The following is a 24,606-nucleotide window of genomic DNA, read 5'->3' as shown; positions in this document are numbered from 1 at the left end:
AAATAAAAAAACCTAATGATATAATGATAGTAAGATAACAATAATTATCTACTAATAAAGGTAATAGTAACAGAATAAATGAAGGAAAAACTCATATTTGTCTATTTATAGGTCACCGGTTCACCACCTCTATAATTCACTCATTCCTAAGAAAAGGTTCAGAATCTCAAAGTAACCCAACATTTATGGTTTTGGTCTCTGAACCCGCAAACTGACTTTCAATCTTTTCACCAAACTAAATAATCTTATAGTGCTCTGTAGACATTTTTAATTAATTTGTGCTTCTTCTGTAGAGTACAGTCTCTTTGTGAGTTTTGTAAAAGCATCTGAACCAAAACTATTAGTACCTTAGTTGGTGTTTTTGGTCAAACCGTTTCTTTCACAGACCCAGCAGCAAGTACATTCAGTTGCCATTATTAGAACCTAAAATGTTGATATGTTATGAAGCTCAAAACTTAGTTTGAATCCACATATTTATTGGAGCATCATCTCTGGTTCCGTCTCTTTGCACCATCACCATTTTTCCCTCACTGACATGCAGACAGCTGTTGCTACCGTCTTCCTCATTTTTCTTCTTCGTCTCTTATTTTGCTAATATACCAAGCCTTCTCCTCCCCTTCTCCTCCTCCAGATACATATTCGCTCTTGATTGTGGCTGCCAATTAGCCGGCGAGGCTGTGGCAGTTCATCCATCTGACTTAAAGGTTTCCCCGCCACTAATTTTGACAGTCGGGTCAAGTAGCGGCGGGGCCCATTAAGTGGAATAATGAAGTCCTCAGTGAGTGATCTCCAATGACTTCAGAGTGCTATTAATCCCTTAAAGAAATCATCTCTTTATTTTTAATGTTTGCCTTTTAAGTCGTCCAGCCAGCTGTTCAAACATCTCATTTATCCAAGACATAATAAACATCGTCTGCACAAGTTTCCGTTGTTGTTTTTCTGTTTTTACTCTAATTTCTTTCTTTTGGGTTCTTTCTCATCCATCCTCGTCTCTATTTATGCTTCTTTTACAACATATTTCACTTTATATACTCACTATTTATAAAATTAACTAAAGTCTTTTTAAATTTAATTTTGTTTACATCCCCTTAGACTTAAAATGTCCAGCATTAATGCCTTTCTCTGGTCAGATGATGTGCATAAGGAGCTCAAAAAATGCCTACTGTCAGTTTGGAACCAGTACAAAATGTCTCCACTTTAATTACTCAAACAAAAATCCTCATTACCCCAAATCTGATAAAAATGCTGATACTACCGTATTTTTTGGACTAAAAGCCGCTACATTTCTCCCATGCTTTGAACCATGCTGCTTTCAGCACAGTGCGGCTTGTCAGTGGATTTTATTTCAACCTGCCACGGGGGCTCTTTAGCAGGAAGTGAGGTCAAAATTGGAAATCAAAGAAGAAAGTGCTGATTTACATTTAGAACAAAAACATGCTAGCAGCAGGCACGACGGAGAATTTATTCAAACTCATAACGAACGAATCCATGGTTCGGCGTTAGAGACAGAGAGCTGCGTCCTTAATAAATCCAGCAGATTTATGAAAAACCCAGAGATACCAGCGGCTTATATGTGTATGTTTCCAGTTTTTAAAAAATACTTTGTAGATGTGGCTTATAGTGAACTGATTGTGAAGGTACAGAAACATCACACACACACGGTAGGACGTCTGAAGAACCAGAAAGGTAAAATCAGAACTTGAAAACACACTTTCCAAAATTTCAGTGATCCAGTGCCGCTCAGACGGTGTTACGGAGAGTTGGGACCATAAAGTGTCTTAATCCAGTTAATAATAACTTTTTAAATAAGCTTTCCATAAACTTCTCCACCAAAATGTAGAAACTGACCACAACAGTCTAATCTCCTGATAGATTTCTGCTGCTTCGGATTCATCCGCTCATTCGGCTTTCAGCTGAGGTCAGCTCACCGCTGAACAAACACCGGTCAATTTACTCATTTTGCATCCAATCCTCGCCGATGATTATGAGGCGCTTTTCTGTGGCTGATGGAGAGATTAATCTTGCTTTGATAGAAATATGTCAGACTGTGATTTATCACTGCGGACAAATCTGCGCTAGAACGTCTCTCCTCTTGACAGCTTTATCGGCCTAGGAACGTCCCAAAATGTCACCTGTTGTTCGCGCAGTGACCTTCTAATTTTCTAATTCAATTTCAACACCCGCGTCTCCCCCTTCCTCCTCCTCCATATCATGAACGAGTAATAACAATTACGCAGTGTGACTGGCTCAAAAACCTGCAATTCCCCTACTTTAAATCACAACTCAAGTAGTCTTTTATTAGGCTGCCTGGTTAAATCAATCTAAATCTAAGCATAATAACTCTCTAATCAGGTGCTGGGGAGAATAATAGGTTGTCACGCTCGAGAAAAAATAGGCAATCATGGAATGTTTTCTTTAATTAGGCCGACTAAAGTAGAAGGGCACGGCGGCGGTGCGGGACACATTCATCATAGCCAAGGTGGGAAATTACTTCAATTACTCAGGAAGGGGAGAGCGAAGTGAATTACAGAAGTCGGAGAAGCAGAAGAGAGGAGATGGTGATCTGCAGGGAAGTCCACATGACACCGAGAAGGTAGAAAAAATGTAAACGAGGAGGAAAACAGTGAGGTAAGTTGGAGGAATCCTGCTGGGAATGTATCAAAAGAGATTAAACATGAATCAGAAGACAGAAAATTTTGCAAATTTTCTAAACTTCTTAAATGTTTTTTTGCCAGAATTTTCACCTTGTGAGAAGATTTCAGTAAAAATGCAACCAAAACATAAAAATGTTTGGATGTAATTTGGTCCACAAGCTGTTCAGAAATGGGGTTAAAAATAAACTGATTTCAAAGAAGAAGATCCAAACTAAACACGCCCGAATCAAAGCCGACTGGACTCAGGGTTTCTGCAGTTTTCACCAACTCCAATGTAAAACTTTTTAAGATTATTACGAATGGAAATTAAATGCTATATCTCCACAGAAATGTATGATGTCCAAACACATTAGAAATTCTCTATTTTGCTAATTTGTTCTAAATCTCATATTGCAACCAAGTTTGTTAAACACACAGAACAAGTAAAATACATTATACGAGAAAAACGGCAGTAAATATAAAAGGAATATGCCAACTGTAAATTATGTTACGTGTCAGGGTTTAATAGGGATTAAAAACATGGAAGAACAGCAGAAGACTGTAAACAGGATTTATCAATACAGCTCCCTGTTCTTTACAAGGCAGATTTTCAGATTTTAAGGGTTCAGATAAGCTGCTAAAATGATTATTCAAAGGATCTTGTACTTCCTACAGGCTCTTGGAAATCCCATAAATCAAATAAAACTGTAGAAAGACATGCAAATACGAAAAATGCTTTGCTTTCTAATTCTGCTCAAATCTGAGTGTTTATTGTAACTCTGTGTTGAATTGAAAATTGATATTTTATTCTATTTTGCAGCACTCTGTCCATCTCAAGGTTTTCAATTTGCTGCACAAATAAACTGACTTTGTCAAATTGTTTCACTAATTATTACACAATTTGACATAAAAGAAACAGCATTTTAGATTCAATTTTACTTCTTACCTCAAAAACTTGACAAATTAAACAAGTTGTTTGGCTGGTTTTGTTTTTCCTGATTACTGTGGATTTGTTGCTTTTTGCTTACCTCACCTTTTGAGAGTCCAGTGGTTCTTGGAGATCTTAGTTTTCTTTTCTTGTAGGAGAAGCTGATGAGCCGGCATTCACTCTCCAAAGTCAGCATGTCTTGCATCCCTTTATGGAGGACTAATCCTGTCAAAATAGACAACAAATAAATAAATGAGGTAACAAATACATCCATAAATGAGGACATAAAACAGTAAATAAATTTATATCTATATTTACTTTTCCTCACACTGTTTTACCTGAAGGCGCTGGCTCCACCCTGAAACTTTTCCATACAAAATGCACAAAAATGTCCAATTTCTTCATTTATTCACTCATTTATTTCCAATTTTGGCACCTTCGCTTGCATACTTTTTCCCAAGCCATAGTTTAGCTTCCTCAGTTTACCTTTCATTATATTACATAGTTTTTCCTGGTTAAATTAGCTTATTCAGTTAGCTTACATTAGTTATGTTTAGAGTAGCATATCTTAGCTTGAGCAAAAAAGAGGAATTTTACATAAATATCAACAGAATTATGGGCAACCCTGGTAGAAAAACAGTGTCTTCAGTCAGAGGAATATTCAAAGTTGCTGTAATACAGACTGCTACATAAGATATTTCCTGCCTACAGCAATAACCATCTACAATAACTATGAATAATCAGAACGTCTGTAAAGAATGGTTTAAGAAAATATTTCCCCAAGTTGTAGTCGTAGTATCTGTACACTACAGACTTTCTAAGGATGACAAACCTGCTTAAATTACCAATTACAGTCGTGTCTTTTTGAGTCAAATCTTTCCAATAAAAGTAGTTATTTTTCTTATAGATTCATATTGCTGTTGTAGACACAAGAAATGTGTCCAAATAACCAAACATAAAACATTTTATCCCCTTTAGGTGGCTAATTAACCTGCAAGTTCCATCCAGTCTGAGATTAATTCAAACAATAAGCGATGGCTACCAGCATGACCTTTAGATTAGTACTTCACGGCTCATGTTTTAGCTCAAACCTGACCCAGAACAGTCCCAGAAGAGCAGTTTGTAGTTGATGATGGAGAGGCTTCTGTCAGGATGACGCCGAGGTGGTAATCAGACCAGGACTTTCCCCTCAATCGATCAATAAAAGGACTGCAGGGTGTTCACGTCTTTCAGCTCAGCAGGATTATCAGGTTGGAGTTATCCATCATGAGCTGAGCGGTGGTCGATGGCAGAACAGCCATGAGGTAATAAGAGGAAGGGAACAGTGCTGCTTCTGAAAATGCGCCCGGTTTAGACGTAATTTATGAACACAAGTTTGGTTTTCTGCAGCTTCTCGATGCTTATAGACCTTTGCATTCACACTAAAATGATTTAAGCTGATTTTAATAGCAGAAAAAGATAACTTCGATAAAAACAAGCCGCAGTTATTTACAAAAGTAAAACTGTACCCAAATGATTTCAAATATAGTTACACTTTGGAGGGGTCTAGTCAAAGTCTAGGGCTAAATCCAGCTTGTGATGACCTTGAATGAACACAATTCTGCAAAGAGGAGGAGGTCAAAATTCATCCGCAGTGAAGTAAAAGACTGAATACAAGTTACCACAGGTTGATATTCACACACAGAGTAAATAATTTTAATAATTCTGGCTTAGAGAAAAACTCATAACATTTTAACACTGCATAATCAATCAGGTTTATTCATACAGCACATCATTAAAACACAGAAATACAATGTCTTATTTACATTTTGTCAAGCGCCGTCGTTACACATCAAAATGTTGAAGCAGAAACAGAAGAAAGCTGGAATACATTTTCCTAAAACTACCAGTTCTCCTTTCATTTAACCGCCGTCATTTTTCATTAACCTTTCTTCCTCTTCGCTCCACCTTCCTCACTCCCTCCATCCTGCCGTTTCAATCCTCCTCTCCCTCTCTCTTCTTTCTGCCTGACTGACCACAGGGCTCCATCATCATCGTCGTCTTCACAAAGCCGTCCCAATTATTGTTATAAAGGCAATAAATCACTTCAGTTTCCATCCACTGTTATTGATGAATGGCCACTTATTTGTCATCTAATGCAGTGAAAAATGATGAGCCGGGCAGGCAGGCAGGTTTTTCCCCCCCCACACTTCTGATGTGATCCAGGACAGCAGTGATGGATTGTATCCTTAAACTGTTGCTACATGTTTAATGTGGAGCTCAAATCTGACATCTCACTTAGTCTGCGTTTCTCTACATGAATACATTCTGCATTAGTGGCGCCACGGAGGAAAGAAACTCTGTTGTCGATTCTTTGTCCTGTTGGTCGCCCAGTGTGGGCCTGACTGGCTCAGAAAGATGGCCGAACATTAACTCAGAAACAGTTGTTTTTTTTTAAAGGATTAGAAAGAAGATCATTTTATTCATTTCAAGCATTCTTACTGCAAGATATTTCTCTTACAAGACTTTGTGTGTAAAAAGAGAGCAGAAAAAATAAAAATCTTATAGAAACCTGTTGCTTTCTCAATAATTACAAAGTATTTTTTATGGTTACATACATTAAATTAATAATATAAGTTGCAAACCTCATTTTTAACTCAAAGGTGCAAAAGACTTAATAATTTTTTTTCTTGGGAAATACTTTGAATTGATCTAAAGTAAAACATTTTTTCAACTCCTTGTCCAAATTATTCCATAATTTTACTCCATGCACCTAAATTCACATTTGCTTTAAAGAAGATCAAAAAGGAAAATGAAATGCTGTAATTAATTTAATTAAAGAGTTCTTGCAAAACTGTAAAATATAGGTGAATGTGGGCAGGAAAGACCTCCTGTAGCAGTCTGTTTTACAATTTGAAAAACCCTCTGACTGAAGACAGGTTTTCTATGAATCTCGTTCGGAAAACAAAGCTAAGAATTTTGCTTTTGTTTTTTTATTAAAATTTAAAACAAAAAAAATATTCATTTATTTGGAATTTTAAAATCAGTGAACAGAAACAAATCATTAAGAAAGGTTGGAAATGTAAAAAAAAAAAGAACATTTAAATTGAATTAATTTGTCACAAAATGTACATTTAATAAAATGACACAACAGCATTAAAATTTCAGTATTTGAGCTGTGACATTTTAATAAATTTCATTTTGAAACTGTACCGTAATAAAACTTGGAGGCAGCCTGAACCAAACCCGTCCCATTTCATCAGGTGAACAACATAAATCCAGTTCTATTTCTTACCTGGTGTGTTAAAGTGACTGGAGGATTGTTGATGTTTGACCTCACCACAACAAGTCTATAAAACACAACAAAAGAAAAAGAATCAGCTTTTATAATCACCAACAGCAGACTTTATCAAGAGTTTCCTGCAGGACAGTCAACTGGGGAGAAGTAAAAATGCTTTCTGTGATATTCTGGGTTTCAAAGAGTAACAACATCCTTGGAAACAATTTGGTTCTGCATTCATCTGGGAGTCCACTGCAAATTAACCACATCCTTGGCCCCTTTTCTTGTGTTTTTGAAGCTTTATTTCATTTTCTGGGATCTCCCCTTAAAGTAATTAAGCGAACATTTTCGTGCTGATTAGAAAAGCTTTATTATTACTTAAGGCAGGGAGAGCAGAAGCATTACATTTAACAACTAGAAAGAAAAAAGCAAAAATGCATCTGTGCTTTTTACTAGATTAAATTCTAAAAAAATGTTTTCATTGATTTAAGCTTCAGTTTGAAATATTAAATAAAGCTGCAAAGTTGAAATGTTCAGTTTTGCAACCTAAAAGAACAATCTGTTTAAGATCTATTTAGTTTTAAGCTAAATGCATATTAGCTTAAAACTAGGAGAACTAATGAGAATTTATATAACCTGAAAGATAATTATTTTATTCACATATTCCATCTCTTTGGTCTTTCCAAGTTTCTGTAATTAAATTCTTGCCACAGTTGAAATATTTGTAACACATATATCACGATGGCACAATATTTTAATCAATGTTAGATTGTCTTCATTTAAAAATTTATACGTAAATTTTACAATTATATTTTGCGCCCATTAAATATTAGACAGTGGTAATTTTTCACTAAAATATGAAATATGTAATTTCAGCTTCAACAAAACTAATTAAAGTTCTGCATGAATGCCCAATTTGGACTTCTGTTAAAACTGCATTTAGTATTTCTTCAAACCTGAATTCCCACTAAAATTATTAACCTGTAAAATGGGTTTTATCATTTCGAGCACCTAAGAAAACTCGGGTTAAATTTAAGTTACGTTAGCGAAGGCTGCGTTATCTCCATGCTAGCGTTAAACGAAATTAATTAACTTTTTAACGACTTAAAACGTCAAAAAAACACATTTTTTGCAACTGACCTTTTTATCGTGACGATAATGTTGCTAATGGAGTCATAATAAAACTCCAGGCTCTGAGTAAATCAACAACTATAATATTTTAGATACACTAAACTCAAAACTGTACCTTAGGTTTGCACACCTGTCCGCTGGATGGTAATTAACCACCTTCTGCTTGATGACGACATATTTCACAAAAAATATTAATAAAAATACATTTTAAAAAGCGTTTAGCTTTATGATGGTGACAACTATTATTATATTTATATATTTATTTTGTCTGTAATATTTTTAAAGGGTTTAAAAATAAACAAATATCGACGAAGGGGGTGATCAATTGGTTGCGCACGCGCACTAGGTGAGAACGTCATAATTCTGAACTCGGTTGTCGTGGGTTCGAGTCCCAGTCTGGGACCAGTTGTTTCAAGTCGAGTAAAGTTTATTATACAGTACAAAAATACTTTACTTAATAAAGCATAACACAATTAACAAACAAAGGAAGGAAATTTTACATTGGCAAAATAAATAGAAGTAATAACAAAAAGATTTTTCTCCAAGCTATTTCTTGACTATCTGGTTCAATAACGGCTACTAGTGGCAAAAACAATCTTTATGTCAACAAAGACAACCGAACTGCTGCAATAAAGTGTGATTGGCTAAACTGCAGCACTGCAAAATAAAATAAATACACCAAATAAGAGCAAATATATTTATATCCAAATTAAATAAAAGTGCTATATTAAAAGCAACAATATACAGTATTTAAATTAGAATGTTTGACTTAATACATTCTTTCTTATTGTCATTATTAATATGACCACTAGGGGGAGGCATCGCATAACATAAATTTATTTCTTCCTCTATTTCCTGCATGTTGTAAAAATACACAATCACTGTAATGATGCAATTGTGCTGCAATTTAAATATTGGGCCACCAGATGGCAGTATTTATCAAATTATTGTTAGTTTAATTGTTATGTCATCTTTAAGAATTTATTATCAGTGTTGTGCCATTATAAATATTACACTATTGTAGATATAAGCTTATTTAAATGAGCAGTGTGTTGTTTAAACCTTTCCACTCATTTAGGAGTGATTATTTGATATGGCACTGAATGTAATTTCCTAATGTATGATCATTGTCTTTTATTGAGACTGTCTCTGCATTTACTGTCATTATAGAAATTAGCTTTCCTGAACCCAACAAGTAGAGGTAGTAGAGTCCAACAGAGCAGGGCTTTTATTCTCTATAATGTTTTTTGAAAAAATGGCTCAGATCCATTTCATTTGTCAAGGGGCTACTTAAGAATGAAAGATTGCCCATACCCACCCACCCCATTTTTTTTTTAAATCCAAGGACGTATGAGATCATGGTGCCTGGCCGGCTGCCTAGATGAAGAGGAGGAGGAGGAGCAGGATGTATTCATCAGGTGCATTACGTCATCGCGGGCCAATCCCCTGCTCTCTGGCACGAGCTTTCAGAGCAACGTATGCCACAGAGTCGAACATGTGCAGGTTTGGGATGAAACAATGAGGACAAAGGAGCATCTCAAGGTCAGACCGGCCTTGGTTTGGACGTCCAGTGACTCGATGAGTCAGAGATTAGCATTCTGATACGACAAACTGCATCAATCTGTCTGGAAACAAGTAATCCGGGATTTTGTTTTTGGAAATTTTCAAACCAGATATTGGTGTTTTGTTGTTTTTGCTTGCTTTTTTTGTATTATTGCAAAACAAAAGTCAAATAAATTACAAAATATTCAACAAATTCCTCAAAATAAGGTGCTAAAGAAAATATTTCGTTTTGTCAATTTTTTTCAATAAAAGTAGAATATTAAGGTTGCGTTTTATGTTCTTTTCAACTCTTTTTGATGAAATTATGTTAAATAATCCCCAGTTTCAGCCACACTTTGTCCGATACTGTTGTCCGCAATGTTTTCTGCTTCATCTTGGCGTTAAATTATCAATTTTTACCATCATCCTGGTTCCTCGGGTCTGCATTTGGCAATATATGTGACTAATTTGTCCATCCAGGATACATTTTTGCCTTTCCAAGGGGAGTCTGTATAAATCATAAATCATTTATAGTGAAATTATTCTTGACGTTTCCAGATTACGACTCTATCAACGCTCTGTAGAGCTTTCATAAGCTCAGAAATACAACTGTAATCACTGTTATTAATACGTTTATGAAGATTTTTTGTTGCTTTTACCAATTGTACCGATTGGTAAAAGCAACATATTGGTGCAATTGGTAAAAGCTAATTTGTACAATTGATATCTTTTATATCTGTCAATACAATTACTGAGAGATATCAGCTGATTTCTTGCTTTCTGTGTCTCTATGTACTTTCTTCTCTTCATTAATATAAATTATGGCCAAATTTGTTCTGATTTTGTTATTTGTGTGGATTACTTGGGTTTTTACCAACATATGTAGAAATGCAATTATTATAAATATAATCCCAATAACTGTTTTTATTTGTTATGCCCTTTATACAGAGTCCACTGCACTGACCTCCATTGAAAACCTCCTGGTTTTTCCACCAAATATGGAAAAACCAGGAAGAGTACTAATGTTTACTCTTCCTGAGGTAAAACATTAGTATTATTGTTTCTAAATGAATCTGAACTTGTTTTCTTTGCTTTATTTGAAGTCTGACAGCTCTGCATCTTTTTCGTTATTTTCACCATTTCTCATTTTTCTACATTTTTTCTTGGAGTTTCTGAGACATTTTGTCAGCAGTTCATAGAATAAAAGAACAATCTTCATTTTACATAAACCTATAAAAAGTAAAATCAGAGAAACTGATCTTTTTAAGTGCTCTCAATTTTTTCTAGAGTTGTATTTTGAGACCTTGGAGAACTAAAAAATCTAGACAAGCTATTACAAAGTGAACCAAACCTTTTACTAAAACAGAGTATACTCACGCATCCTGTAAACATTTATTGCAGCTGCCCTGGCAGAATCCCAAAGAGTGCAGCCCAGGATGCTGTGAATTAAAAAACAAGCCTCTTGGTTTTCATATCAAATCAGATTTGTGCCTCTCAGCGATTATTTGACTGGCAGTCCAGAAGTGTTGATGATCCTGGGAGTCAGGAGGACCTTTTTGTGGCTCTCAAGTCACAGGTGGTGTTTACATCCAACTTTTTTGCATCCTCCAGCTGAATCACTAGTGTCAGTGACTGTCAGTAGCTTTTGGGCTTAGAGCCACTTAAAGACAGCGCTGTCGGATCAGATTAAACTTCCTCCTCCATCTACAAAACAGCCCTGGAAATGTTTAGCAGCTCAAATTAGACTCATAGAGGAAGGGAATGAATTCAGACCTAATGAGGAAATCTACCTGTAAATTGAAATAACAATAATAAAATCAGAGAAGTTGCAAATCTGTGGTCTGTGTTTTCAGGTCACAGACGCAGCTCTTGAGGTCACCGGTGTGCCAGGATGCTGCAGGAGGGATGCTGAGCAGCTGCCAGCTTCACTCAGCTTCAAACTCTGTGTTTTCAGACAGTTTAACCCTGACATGAACCCAACGTTCAGCCCATGAAAATTTCACCGACCGACAGAAAAGCGGCCGCCGTCTCCTCTCAGTTGGAAGAAGGTTAAGTGGGCAGCTGCTCGATTGCTGATATGATTGGTGTCGCTTCTGTAAGGCATGCTACGCTCATGTAAAATCACCAAAGGGAAATGTGAATGTGCGACTTAGTGCCAAGAAAAACTCGGCTTTCAAGCATTCGGAGAAAACAAGACAAGGAAGAAGAAGCAAGTGAAACAAAAATAAATCCTTTAAAGGCAGAAATCTCATCAATGTCATTTAGCTCATGAGTTATTTATTCAGGTTAAAGCGCTCGTAGTGTTGCTTTATACTGACGTTCTCACATGTTTTTCTGTACTTTTGACACCTCCTGTCACACTGCAAAAACACAAACCAAGTATTTTCGTCCAGTTTCTACTTCAAATAAAACAAAACTTACAAGTAACCTTTCAGCAAGATACAGGAGTTTGTTTTAAGTGAATAGTTCATTAATATTGATGAAAAATTACTTGTTCCATTAGATTATCTCACTTATACGATGGAAAAATGTCTTATAAGTGAAATAATCAAACACATTTTCATCAACGTTAAGGAATTATTGATGTAAACTAAGCTCCTATATCCTGTTTTATTAAATATAAGTTAGTTTGGTTTCATTTCAAGTACTAAGATATTTGCTCTATAAACTAGACCAAAAATACTTTTTGATGTACCTTACATTTTCTACTACATTAGTAATAATTTTACTCTGATTACAAATTAAAAGTCTCCTTTCCTGGATGGGCCAAATTTGCATCACTTTCAGTTCAATAAAGGCTACTAGTCACTCAAAGTCAGTCTGAGGGTCACAAATGGCCCTTGCGCCACACTTTGAACACCCCTGTCTTAGCGATTTGCATGAAAGCTATATTCACAAGCATAGAATTAAACCAAAATCAGTATGATTTGTGACTTTTTTGCAATTTCTTCAAGAAAATAACCACAAAAATGTGCAAATGCTCAAATTCGGAATAGTTTTATTTCATTTGCATCGCTCCGTTTGGCTGCTTGACTTTTTCGTCAGTGAGTGTAATCAAACAAATATCTACTGGAGATGCTGCAGGCCTAACTCAATGAAGCATCTGGTCTCGGTTGGAGCTCCCTCTAACAAGCCAGCAGCCTCCCTCCACCAGCAGCGCAGGATCTCTGCAGAAGACGATTGTTGAGCTTTAACTGCGTGAAGCGATGGTCCGATCAGATACCGTCTTGGCCGGCGCTCTGTCTCTCTCTAGCAGCGTGTTTGCAGCAACTACAGAGCTGGCACGGACAGGGAAGAGCTGGAGGCTGGCCTCAGACCACTGCTCTGGAGTGTGTGTGTGTGGGTGTGTGTGTGGGTGTGTGTATGCTGGTTTGTGGCGCCTGTCTGGCTTTTGGCTGCAGATCAAGGTTGATGCCTGTTGTAAACAGCGAATCACGGCTGCAGATGCCACATGTGGATGTCAATATGTGGATATTTGCTAGAAAAAGAGGATTATTGCTGTTTAGACAAGCGTCGAGTGGTTCTGAGGTCTTGAAATAATTTCATTCATACTGTTGTGTTTTAAAGCGATGAATCATCTGAGGGAGCAGCAACACTGGAGGAAAGTTTAATCAGTTTAAGATTAAATCTAAAATGATCAGCTGGTATCTTGCACACATTTCAGGGAACCATTTGCTGCGAAGGCATTTCTTAGAAACAAACTTGGAATTTTCTGAGCTCCAAAGGTAAAAAAATTGCCTCGAAAAAGAAACCAGAAAATTTGAGTTTGAAAAGTCAAAAATTTGATAGAAAAAAAATCTTAAATTTTGAGATTAATTTCAGAAATTTCTTAATAAAAAAAACTGGACATTTCTGAGTTTGAAGCTTCAAATATTTGCTAGAAAACACTCACAAAATTCTTAGAAAAAACCTCAAATTTTCAAGATCTTTTCTAAAATTAATCTAAAAAATGTTCAGTTTTTTAGCGGAAATTTATTTCTCCTTTTTTTTCTATCTTAACCTGGCATAGTTTGCAGAACCCACATCTGCTGCTGGATCAGACCCGAACAGTCCGGTTTCATTCCCCTATGATCCAGCAGCTAACGGCTTGTGTCGCCTTTACTTGATAGAAATCTCGATAAGTGCAAAAACAAGTTTGTCTCCATGAAGAAACAATTACTGTGTTTCCAACACGTCCAAATTTCAGGGACCCAAGAGGGAAAGTTTAACAGGAAAAATTTAAAAATGCATTTTTATGTAAATTTGGTGTGATCTTCTAAAAGTGAAGAGGCTGATCTGTTTCTAAATGTCTACGTTAAGCATGGCAATGTAAGATGTTCTGGCTTTCAGTCGGATTTAATTTAAATTTATGAAGCAAAAACACGAAATCATACCAAGCATGTTTTCTCTATTTCCTAATGCAAATATCTTATTACACTTAAAATAAGACAAACTAACTTACAAGTAACTTTTAAGAAACATATAGGAGCTTATTTTAAGTTGATAATTCCTTATTTCTGATGAAAATGTACTGGTTCCAATGGAAGATTATTTCGCTTATGGGAAAAATGTGTTATTATAAGTGGATGTAGTACTTTTAAAAAAATCATTATTATTGAATTATTAACTTAAAACAAGCTCCTATATTTTGCTGAAAAGATACTTGTAAGTTATTTTTCACTAATTTCAAGTGTAATAAGAAATTTGCACAAGAAACTAGAGAAAACATACTTGGTAAGATTTTGTGTTTTGGCAGTGAAACCAAGTACAATGGTTAAAAACAAAATGCAGTGAAGTAAGAATGCTAATTAAACACTCAAATATGCTAAATGTTTATTTCCTCGTGTTCTGCATGCATCAGCTCTTTTTGCCTCCAGTTATTTTCTGCAAAGTTTCTCCACTGATTTTCATTTACTTTGCTGGTTTTTGACGATAAAAACAAAAGCCAGATTTTATGTTTTGTTGAAATAAAAATCTGGAAGGCTGGTTCTGTGTTTGCCCCCCACCGCCTGCTCCCAGATCAGTTGTTATCCGTCCGCGTTGTCTTGCGGTCAGTGAGGGTGTAACCGGTCCAAACCCACCAGCCCGCTGTGAATGCCCGACGCTTATCGCCATATTTTGCAGCGTATTAAGTCGACCACAGGCGCTTTTACACTGCGGCTGGCTGCCCTCACCTGTTGCACAACCACAGTCTGTGGGGACTTAAAAAAATCAGGCCTGGAAGCTGGTTTCCTCCTTCTCAGCTACACAGAGAACAATGTCATCTAGTTTTAAAAACTGGTGCTGGAGAAAATCTCCTGGGCGCATTTTGAAAATCCTGATTTTCTCCGTTTTTGTTCACAATAGCAAGATGGAGCAGACAGCTGAACTCAAAAACCTGCAAATGAACGTTCCAAAGTTTATTAAAAACAGAAGCTGAGTCTTACTTTTTATCTCCAGAATTTAAACAAGTCAACAACTGTTCTTTTTTTTATTAGATTTGCAATAAAGAAGAGAGCATCAACTTTTTGCAACAAACTCAGGAGACAAACTAAACTATAAGCATCTGAAGAGACTGTAAACAATGACAAATAAAGTAGCCTTCATAAAAATATGGCCGCATAGCCTCCCAGTGGTCTCTAGATACTTCTGAACTTTGACTGGGCCGTTTCAACTACATCTGAGGAAGCTTTCTTTGAATAAGGAAGACCTTGTTTATGTCTCAGATCTGCAGTGGCAGAAATATATAATCTTTATCGCCTAGAAGGACTTTCAACTGGACTTTTTTAGCTTGTGTGAAAAAAGTTTGTACACCCCTCTGCCTTTAATAATAATACTCCGATGTGAACCAAAACACCCAATTCTACAAGACGAGGCTTGGGTTCGGTTGAAGTAAACTCCGGTGCGGCTCAAACGGTCCAAAAGCAGGAAGTGGACTACGGCGCAAGGCATTCTGGGTAAATTCAACCAAAACAAACGCACAGGTCTAGCAGTTACCAAGGACAAGACAGAAACAATTTGCACAACCGCTAAAATCTGACGCCGCTCCTTTTATGTTTACATTTTGTGAAGGCGGAAGTTGCGTTCAGTGTCTTCTTCTGAGGTTTTTGTGTTGTTTACTTCAGTTATTCTTGGTGCAGCGCCCCCACAGGCAAGGAGGGGAACAGGTTTCAAAGTATTTGGATCGCTTTTGTGTGGAAGCAAACCACAGTCGGTGAAACTGTAACACACTACAATTTTGGTCCCAGATTGGTGTGAAAACACGTTAAAAGTAGGGCTATTGATTATTGGAGCTGAAAGAATTGATGTTCAAAAACTTTGGGGTTATTGTGTTTTTAATGTAGAACTGTGATGCTACATTGAGTCCTTCAGAACAAATTGTTTTCATTCTCAGTGGGATCATTCCTGTTAAATGAAAAGTTAAATAAAGCAGAATGAAATAAATACGAGGTTTGTGGCAAATCTTAAAATTTTAAAAGCCTTGAGTTGTAAGATGTTCCTCGACTATTAAACAGCAGACAGGAAACCATGAGTTTTCACTGTTCCTGGCAGCTCTTCATGTAAACGTAAGCCTGAGTATAAAAAGGAGCAGATGCTTCAAAAGAGTACACAATGTTAAGGCGAGTCTCCCAGGAGAGAAACTGTTCTCCTTTTGTATGAAAAAAGGTATTTAATATTCAAATCTACGTCTTCTTGAAGACAGATTGAGGCCAGCCTGGAATCTTTGTCATCCGCCACTGCAGCGAGGGGAAAACCTCGAGCGGCGTTTCTTCTTCGTTACGCCGTTATCTCGTGCCTAATTGACGGGTATTAACTTCCCATCAGGCAGCTCTAATTATAATCAATCCTCCAATAAGTCTCATAATTAAATGAGCAATTTGACTGGTTAGATTTTAACCCCGCAGCCTAATGAAGATACAAACACACTAATCCATCAGGCGTGTCGAGGTAGACATCTGGAGAAAGGTTCCTGTTCAGGAGGACCTCGAGGGATTTCTCTGTTTTCTACCTGAAGCAGATTCATTATTAGTTTCTTCACTCAAAAGCAAACATTGGTGGAAACACGGACGACTCTACTCACCGAACACAGCTTCCTGAAGGAAGTTGAAAGGCTGAATGTTTGAATGTACGGCTAATTCTGATGGATGTTTGGTTTTATTCTTGGCTTTTCTGAAGTCTATCCACCCATTTCCATGCTCTTGTTATCCTTATCCAGGATCCCAACGTGTTTAAAGGAAGGTAAAAGTCTACACATTTTGTGTCCAGTATGTGTGGGGTCTGCAAAGATGTTAGGTAACCCTAGACCTTTACAAATCCAAGTAATTTGGACATGGAGGACCATTTGCCTGGTCCAGAGTTTTGCTCTTTCTGATGTTATCCAGATTTTATGACCAGAAGTAAAAAGTTGGAAAAGGTAAATAAAGACCTGAGTCTACAGTTTTGCAGTTCTGCACCACAACAGGATGGTCACTCCCTCCATCACGTCTCCTTCAGATGTACATTCAGCCTGACTGTGTGTAAAATCTGTTTTGGAAACTAAAAATTAGGCTGCTGATAAAGACGTACAACCACGCCAGAGATAAATCCTACTGGAAACAACCAAAATGAAAGAGTTTGATTCCTGTAACGCCCAAAAACTCTGTTTTTATTTGACATCTTTTTGAGTTTTTGTTGCTCTCCAGTGTTCTCTAAAAAGCCGTGTTTTGATTTAGCATTTTAAGTCTCGGTTGTCTCTTTAAATCACATTTTTCAGTCCACAGCAGGTGTAAATAAAAGAAAAACCTCCTTTCGCATTAAGAAGTTGCTCAATGCAGCTGAGCCCTGATGCTGCTCAGTAGTCAATAATTAAATGCTAGGCTCAAGGGTACTTTCAAGCAAAAAAAAACAAAACAAAACAAACAAAAACTGCAAGAGATTTCATTCCTAAAGATTTTCCCATTGAAAATCTGTGACTACAAATACTCATCTCCCATTTGCTGGCATTTATGGCAGATAATCCCATTTTCCTGGCAGTCCTGTGACTGCAGTGAAATCTCTGTCTCTGTGAAGCTGGGAAGAGTGGAAGACAGTGGCCAGGTTCGATGTCACCGACTCCCAGCTCAATCGATCAGCTCTGCAAGCCTAAATGAAAGATGAAGGCTTGTTTTTAGCAAACAAAAGGATCCCCGGGCCGTCAGGCACTGCAGTAAACATCGATCGGTACATCTGAGGCTAAAATCCCCCGAACATCCTCTAATGGATCTGATCGAACACTCAGCTTCCAGTCAGATGTCTTATTCATCATCTCACGACTGTTTTGACACCTCTTAAAATTATCCTCCGATACTACTGAATAGGCTGCTGCTGTGTTAGAAGGGAGAAATAATGTCTGACTAAACACAACCTGAATCAAGCTATTCCTGTTATAGCTATAGGTATGCGGAAACTACACACACAGTCAATGCTTGTAAAGTGCAAAGCAATGCTCATCAATTTTAAAAGGGGCTATAAAACCATTTCCAAATTATTTGCTGACTTTTTATTGATCACAGAAATGACAAAAACCTAAAATGTGTTGAAAGAACGTTTAGAAAAAGACTCAGCAAAGGTATTGTTTAAAAGATCTAAAACAAAAAGACATTTGGAATAATGTCCTTTTGAAAAATAAGACCAAAGTAGAATTATTTGGCCATAATGGATGCCTTTCAGCTCAAAATATGACAAGCACAGTGGAGGAGGAGTGATGGCTTATTTTTGACGAAACACATGTGAAGAACTTACAAAGCACAACAAGAATACATCATCAGCCCCTAACCTTGAATTTGACACTTACTAATCCATTCATTTATTTTTTGGACAGTATATTTATTTATCATTACTGATTATTGACTGTGTTGATGCTGAGAAGCACCATCAGTAAAGAAAAGGGCAAAGGACTGAGAAAACAACCCTGAGGCACGCCTGCATTCAGTTTGGTTGATCGTGATATCCTCCTGCTGACACATACTGTTTGTTTTTGGACTTTGTGAAACGAAGGGAATTTAAATTAAGAAGCTGATTGATTGGTTTGATTTGTGAGATGTGACAATGATAGATTTATCAGTTTGGATTTCTATTCTTGAACTCGTTTCAAGAAATTTTAACTTATAAGGACTTGAGCATCCAAACTTACACATCACAAATATGCTGGAGTCAAACACAAAAACAATTTTAGCTACCAAACATGTTGACTAATAAATTTAAACTAAATTCCAGGATCTAGATTTTAAAGCATTAATTTTAATTAATTGATTACATCAATTTTAACTAAATTGATTCTGCGTACAGAAGATCAGAATCCAAAACTTTGTACTCTTGAAAATTTTAAATCTTGCTTTTTTAGTTGATAAGTGTGATCGATTAATTAATTACAGATCCTGCAAGTGTCACCACTAGTAAATTCTGTAACATTTAAAAAACTTCTTTGTTTTTCTACATTTTCGTCATCACTACTAAAACCCAAAGTGAGAAGCGTAAGTGTTTGTGCTGTGTTGAAACAAAAGCCAAACATCTGTTCTCTCACTGAATGATTTGTGGTGGATTCCTGAATGCCTAAACTGCAGGGCGAAGGAATCTCATGTTTCAGACACGGTGTGGGGCGCTCAAATGGTGGACGAAATTCAACTTACTGTTTACTGTACCATGTGCTGGTTGTAAAATCCGTTGCATCTGTGACGGACCAGATTTTCACAGCATCTGTCCACTCGTGAAACTGAATCCTGAAGGGGAAAATATTCTCCCTGCTTCTTAGTTTTCTTGGTTTTTCATGTAGTAGTCACATCACAAGGCATTCAGCCGCAGTTCTGTAATCAAGTTTAAGGTAGATTGATAACAATACCAAACACACTGAAATTTGCCAAGTATTTCAGGTTTAGCTTCTCATGCAAATACTGAAATAGGACAAAACTAACTTACATACATATGATATAGAAGCCCACAAACTTCATAGAGAAACGTAGCTGTTGTTGTTGGGATAGAGGAGTAGTCTGAGTATCCTAGCATCATAAATAAGCTCCAGATCCATGATACCGGACTTTATCAAATTAAACTTAGGTTGCATTCACACCAGCCACGTTCAATCCGATTTAATCTATATAGAAAGTCCGGTTTGCTTGGGGAGATGTGACCAAAGACGCAAACTCTGCTCCGCCAACAAACCTAGATCTTGTTAGATTAAAGTGAAATCTGGTATGATTCGAATGTATATGCGTATGCTAAGCGGAAGTGGACTACAGCGCAGGGCATTCTGGGTACGTAAAACCAAAACAAACGTGAAAGTCTAGCGCTAGCGGGAGAAACGGCTTGTGGTTTTTACCAAAGACAAAAGAGAAATCCTACAACCACTAAAATTTGACGATAATCCATTTTTGTTTATATTTCGTGAAGTTGAAGTGAACTCCGGTGCGGTTCGAACACTACAAATCAGGAAGTGGACTACAGCGCAGGGCATTCTGGATAAATAAAACCAAAACAAATGCACCAGTCTAGCGCCTGTAGAAGAAATTACTGGCGGTTACCAAGGAAAAAAGAGAAACAACTTACACAACCTTTAAAATCTGATGGCGCTCCATTCTTGTTTACGTTTCATGAAGACGGAAGTTGCGTTCAGTGTCTTCTTCAGAGGTATACGTGTCGATTCCTTCAGTGGTTATTGATGCAGCGCCCCCACAGGTGAAGAGGGGAACACGTTTTTCAAAGAGTTTGACACTGAAGTGTGAAATCGAGCCACACCATCTGAAAATGTTACAAATGTTGTAATTTTGGTCCCTAAGGGAACCGGATTTACTGAATTATTATGGAGAAAACTTCTTCTGAGCACCATCGTGTCATGTGAAACCCCCTCTGGGTAAACTCTCCATTTAATTGGTCAGATTACTCTTTAGCTACGTCACAAGGGCAACCTGGAAACCCTGAATAAAAGAGCAGAACCAATGCTGAGTGACATGGGAAAGAGATCAAATGGTACTCTCCCTCAATGATGGACTGAGATGGCCGAGGGAATATCCTCAATCTAAGCATCATTACATTTTAAACAAGGTGATCCACCAGGAAATGCATGAATGAGCTTGTCTCCACTAAGGCTGCATTTTTCATGAGGTCTGTTAACTTCCTTTGCTCTTCCAAAGTGCCCTGAAGCATGGCACTTACAGTAAGGACAAGCTGGATCTCTGCCTGAGACAGGAGCATGTCTAGAACCAAGTAAGAGCCATGTATTGATTAGTTCTCTTCATGCAGCCTAAATGAAAGCTCGCACTGTCTTCATTAGCCCTCAAACCTGTCTGCCAAACACTCCAAGCAGTTATATCTCTTCCAAAGTCACATCGTCTGCCTTTCATCCTGTGGAAAATGTGCATCTGCATACGAGGAGTTCTGATCCAATGCACTAATCCCCTGCACACGTTTTCCTCGTTTAACACCTCCCTCCTATTTTGGGAGCTCAGGGAGTCGTTTTGTGGTAACCTCATTTGCTTAATTACATAAGAGACACAAAAAGACATCGAGACAAAGAAGTCTGGGCGCTTCGAGACAGACTGCTGCTCGGCTTGGAGACGGGGCTCCGACTCGACTTCAAACACAATTATGTCTGGACAGGAACTGAAGGTGCTCCAAGTGGATTCTGGCGCCTCATGAGTCAACCTGGAACGCTCTGTGTTATAATTCATAACATTAGACTCAGACTCCCACTAACTTGTTATTCTGCAAGATATTTACAACAAGATTCTCTACAACTCATTTACATTTTTTTTTTTTTTTTGGTGTTCGTTTACCAAAAGTTTACATCCTTAAAAATACAGTTTTATGTGAGCATATTTGCTGAATTTCTCCGGTGAGATCATAAACTATGAAACTTTAGGGCTGCAGCTACTATTTTAGTAACCAATTAATCTATCGATCATTCTGACAATCGATTAATCAGATAGAAAATTGGAACATTCTGCAGATTTCAAGTTCTAGAAATAAACAAATAATTCAAGAAAATAAACATGTTATTCCCTAAAATGCAACCAAATCACATTTATTTAGTGTTTTCTAGATAATTTGATCCAACATCTGAAATATTCAGGCCTTTCTGCTGAACTTAACATTAATACCATGTAGAGCCGATCTATTTAAGATTTTTGGATTAACTAATCAATAATTGGATTGCAAAAGATGCTCAAAAAGAGATTTTTTTGTTAGTTTTTTTTACAGAATTTGAACCACGTTAAGTTAAAACTGCCACCTATTAATCTTAGATGCAAAATCTTTTTATATTTTTGGCTTAATTACAGCTCAGAACTTATTTTTTCAGTCTGTGTTCTCCAGTTAACAATTAATTGATTACTAAATTAGTTGACAATAATTTCAGTAACCAATTAATCGTGATTAATACGATTAATCGTTTCATCCCTATAGTAACTTAATGCAGGGTTAACTCTAATTCTGGTGAAAAAATAATGACACAACTGCAATAATTATTGAAAACAGGAGTTGGTTGGATACATCCTGAGTCGAAGCATCTCAATTTAAGTTTACCAAAACTTTAAAAGTCTGAATATCCGAACATTAGGAGCAAATTTCACCTCATTTCTCAGATGGTTTCACTTTCTGTCAGTCAGATGGTTTAACTGTGGTCTCAAAGCTGCAGAAACACACTGTACAGCACATGATATACTCCATCTGTCCTCTCCTGGAACGATGCGTGCTCAAATATACACATTTATAAGTTCAGGCATTGCACTGGAGCAGAAAAAAAAACACTCGTCCTTCTTTTATTATCTCCACATTTTTCATTCTCGTACTTCTGTTCCATACAAGAAATATAATTCTAATATGTTTATTTCGAGCCTTGAAGCTAATTCAAAGAGAGACGGTTCATTAAATGTCTCGCAGCTGTCCGTGCAGCACTGCTAAGCAGGTTTTAACTCACTTGGATGTGGTTCTCATCAGCAGGAACAGCTGCACTCTGCAAATTCCCACTAGTAGAAAGAAGAGGAGAATCGTGTTTGCCACCTTGTTGCATCACCTCTTCCTTTAACAGCCCTCTGGAAATGTTTGGGAATAAACTGGAAGTAAAAAGTTTCCCAGTTTTTCAGCACAAATTACAATTCAGCCTCTCAGCAGATTTGTGTCGACTTTCTTCTTTTATTCATCTTGTAATCATTTCGCTGGAGCGTAGCGGGGAGCCAGGATGTAGTACGGAAATAAACTGCATGACTACTTCAGTGGAAATGAGGTTTTTAAAGAAAAACACCAACCACTCTTAAATGCTGTTAGGATGTTAGGTATCTTACAACCAGAGTTCTGAAGTTACATTTACTTGAGAAACTTTTTTGAAAAAAAATATACTATTAGGAGTATTTTACAACCCTACACTTTTTGTTTTTACTTAAGTATTTTCATTATAAAGTATTTCTACTCTTACTTAATGAGAAACAAATATGTTTTAACCAAAAGTTAAACATAAACAGACATACAGCTGTAGTTTTTGTTAAAGTTTAATCAGTTTCTTATTGAAGGAAACTGATTTGGAAATATTTTCTTTTGCCTGATTTTGTTATTTTTGTCATTTTCATTCTTAAAGTATAAAAATTCCCACTTAACTTCATATTTTTTTCTGTCTGACGATTTTTAAATATTAAATGATTCATAATTTGATCAGTTACTCAGCACTTGGGTAGACTTTTTACCAATTACTTTTTACTTTTACTTGACTAAAGTTTTTGGGTTCCCTGCCCTCCTCTGCTTATGACCAGTTCTTTGTGGTGGGAATTAATGACGTCCTTCACTGGTTTCCAGTTAAAAGTTGGGTTCTTGGTGTGTTAGTATCTTATGCCAATTTTTCCAGCTTTTCTGAAATATTGGAAAACTGTTAAAAATGAGACAAATTTAGAAAGGTTTATTGACTGGTTAATGAATTCCTGATGATAAATTAAGGGATAAATCCCTTAATTTATCAAAGGGATAAATTAATGAATTCATCCCTTTGATCCCTGAACTAAACGGTTCAGGGATCAAAGGGATAAAAATCTGACTGTAGTGACAGAATAAAATGGTAAAGTTGTGTTTATGTGTTGAGTTCACGCTGAGTTTTATCTCAAAAGTTCATATTTTTAATTTAATTAATGGAGTGATGGATGAATAAATGAATGTATCTATGCATTGACAGATGGATGAACGGAGATATCTGCAGGCTGATGCTTTTATTTTGAAATAAAGACAGTAGTTCCTGCACGAATCCCAAACTGATTGATTCTTTACTGAAACTCCTTGAATTAGTTTGAGGATTCAAAAACCTTTATATAATTAGTGAAAACTCCTCATTAACTAACAAGTCTACAGGTCTCTCTTACCGTCAGATGAACCGGTAACTGCCTGATGACAACATATTTTACCCTCTTTTGGCCTTGCTATGTATTTAACCTCCTTATAGATCAAAATCTGAATCTAAAACTTTCCTAAATTTAACTCCCATTAAACTGAGAAAATGTCCAAACGCCACATTGAGAGATAACATAATTCTGTCTTAACAAACACCCAGGAAACAGTTACCGATCCTTCCACACGTTCCAGTTCATCTTCCTCTCCCAGTGGTTTTCCTCAGCGGCCATGTTCAAACTCAAACACGCTCTTCACTTCAACACCGTCGGAGCAGAGGGACTATAATCTGTGTGTGTTTCAGTTAATGCATATGTAAGCACTGTTTCCTGTGGCTTTCAGGTGTATTACAAACACACACACACACACACACACACTCACGCTTTATTTAACCTCAGGGATCTCAGACCGGCAGCTTCCTGCTTAGCTCCAACATTAATTTCAATTATAGCTGCGATGTGGCGATGGAGAAATGAATAAAGCAGCAAAAATGTGAACAAAACGCCGGCGTTTCGGCTGAGGAGGAAACTCTTCTGGTGACTGAATCTGGTAATTTGGATTGATTACATCAGTGGAGGTGTTGCAGCTGCTGCAGAAACACAAGAAGGAGGTTTCTGGTTGAGCCAGAAGAGCAATCAAATGATCTTGTTCAAATCCAAACTGTGTAGGAAAATATAAACTAGAAAATTTCGGAAGAAATTTAGCCGGGGCCTGCCAAGGCGCGCCCGTGGGGTTTGGGCCCGGCGTCGTCACGCCACAAATTGGCATCGACGCTACAG

At 37.0% G+C, this 24,606-nt stretch overlaps 1 long non-coding RNA gene across 1 annotated transcript; it reads right to left on the bottom strand.

The window, feature by feature from the left end:
* Positions 1-14,846: 14,846 nt before the first annotated feature.
* Positions 14,847-19,771, bottom strand: LOC116715752 (uncharacterized). Its single transcript, XR_004338246.1, has 2 exons — positions 19,099-19,771; positions 14,847-17,572 (listed from the first exon to the last, which is right to left on the bottom strand). It is a non-coding gene; the product is annotated as an uncharacterized LOC116715752 (long non-coding RNA).
* Between the last annotated feature and the right edge of the window lie 4,835 nt (positions 19,772-24,606).

The sequence above is a fragment of the Xiphophorus hellerii genome, chromosome 24 (assembly GCF_003331165.1).
Source record: "Xiphophorus hellerii strain 12219 chromosome 24, Xiphophorus_hellerii-4.1, whole genome shotgun sequence".
NCBI lineage: Eukaryota > Metazoa > Chordata > Actinopteri > Cyprinodontiformes > Poeciliidae > Xiphophorus > Xiphophorus hellerii.
Note: the sequence above shows the minus strand (reverse complement) of the source record. Positions and strands in the feature narration are given on the sequence as shown.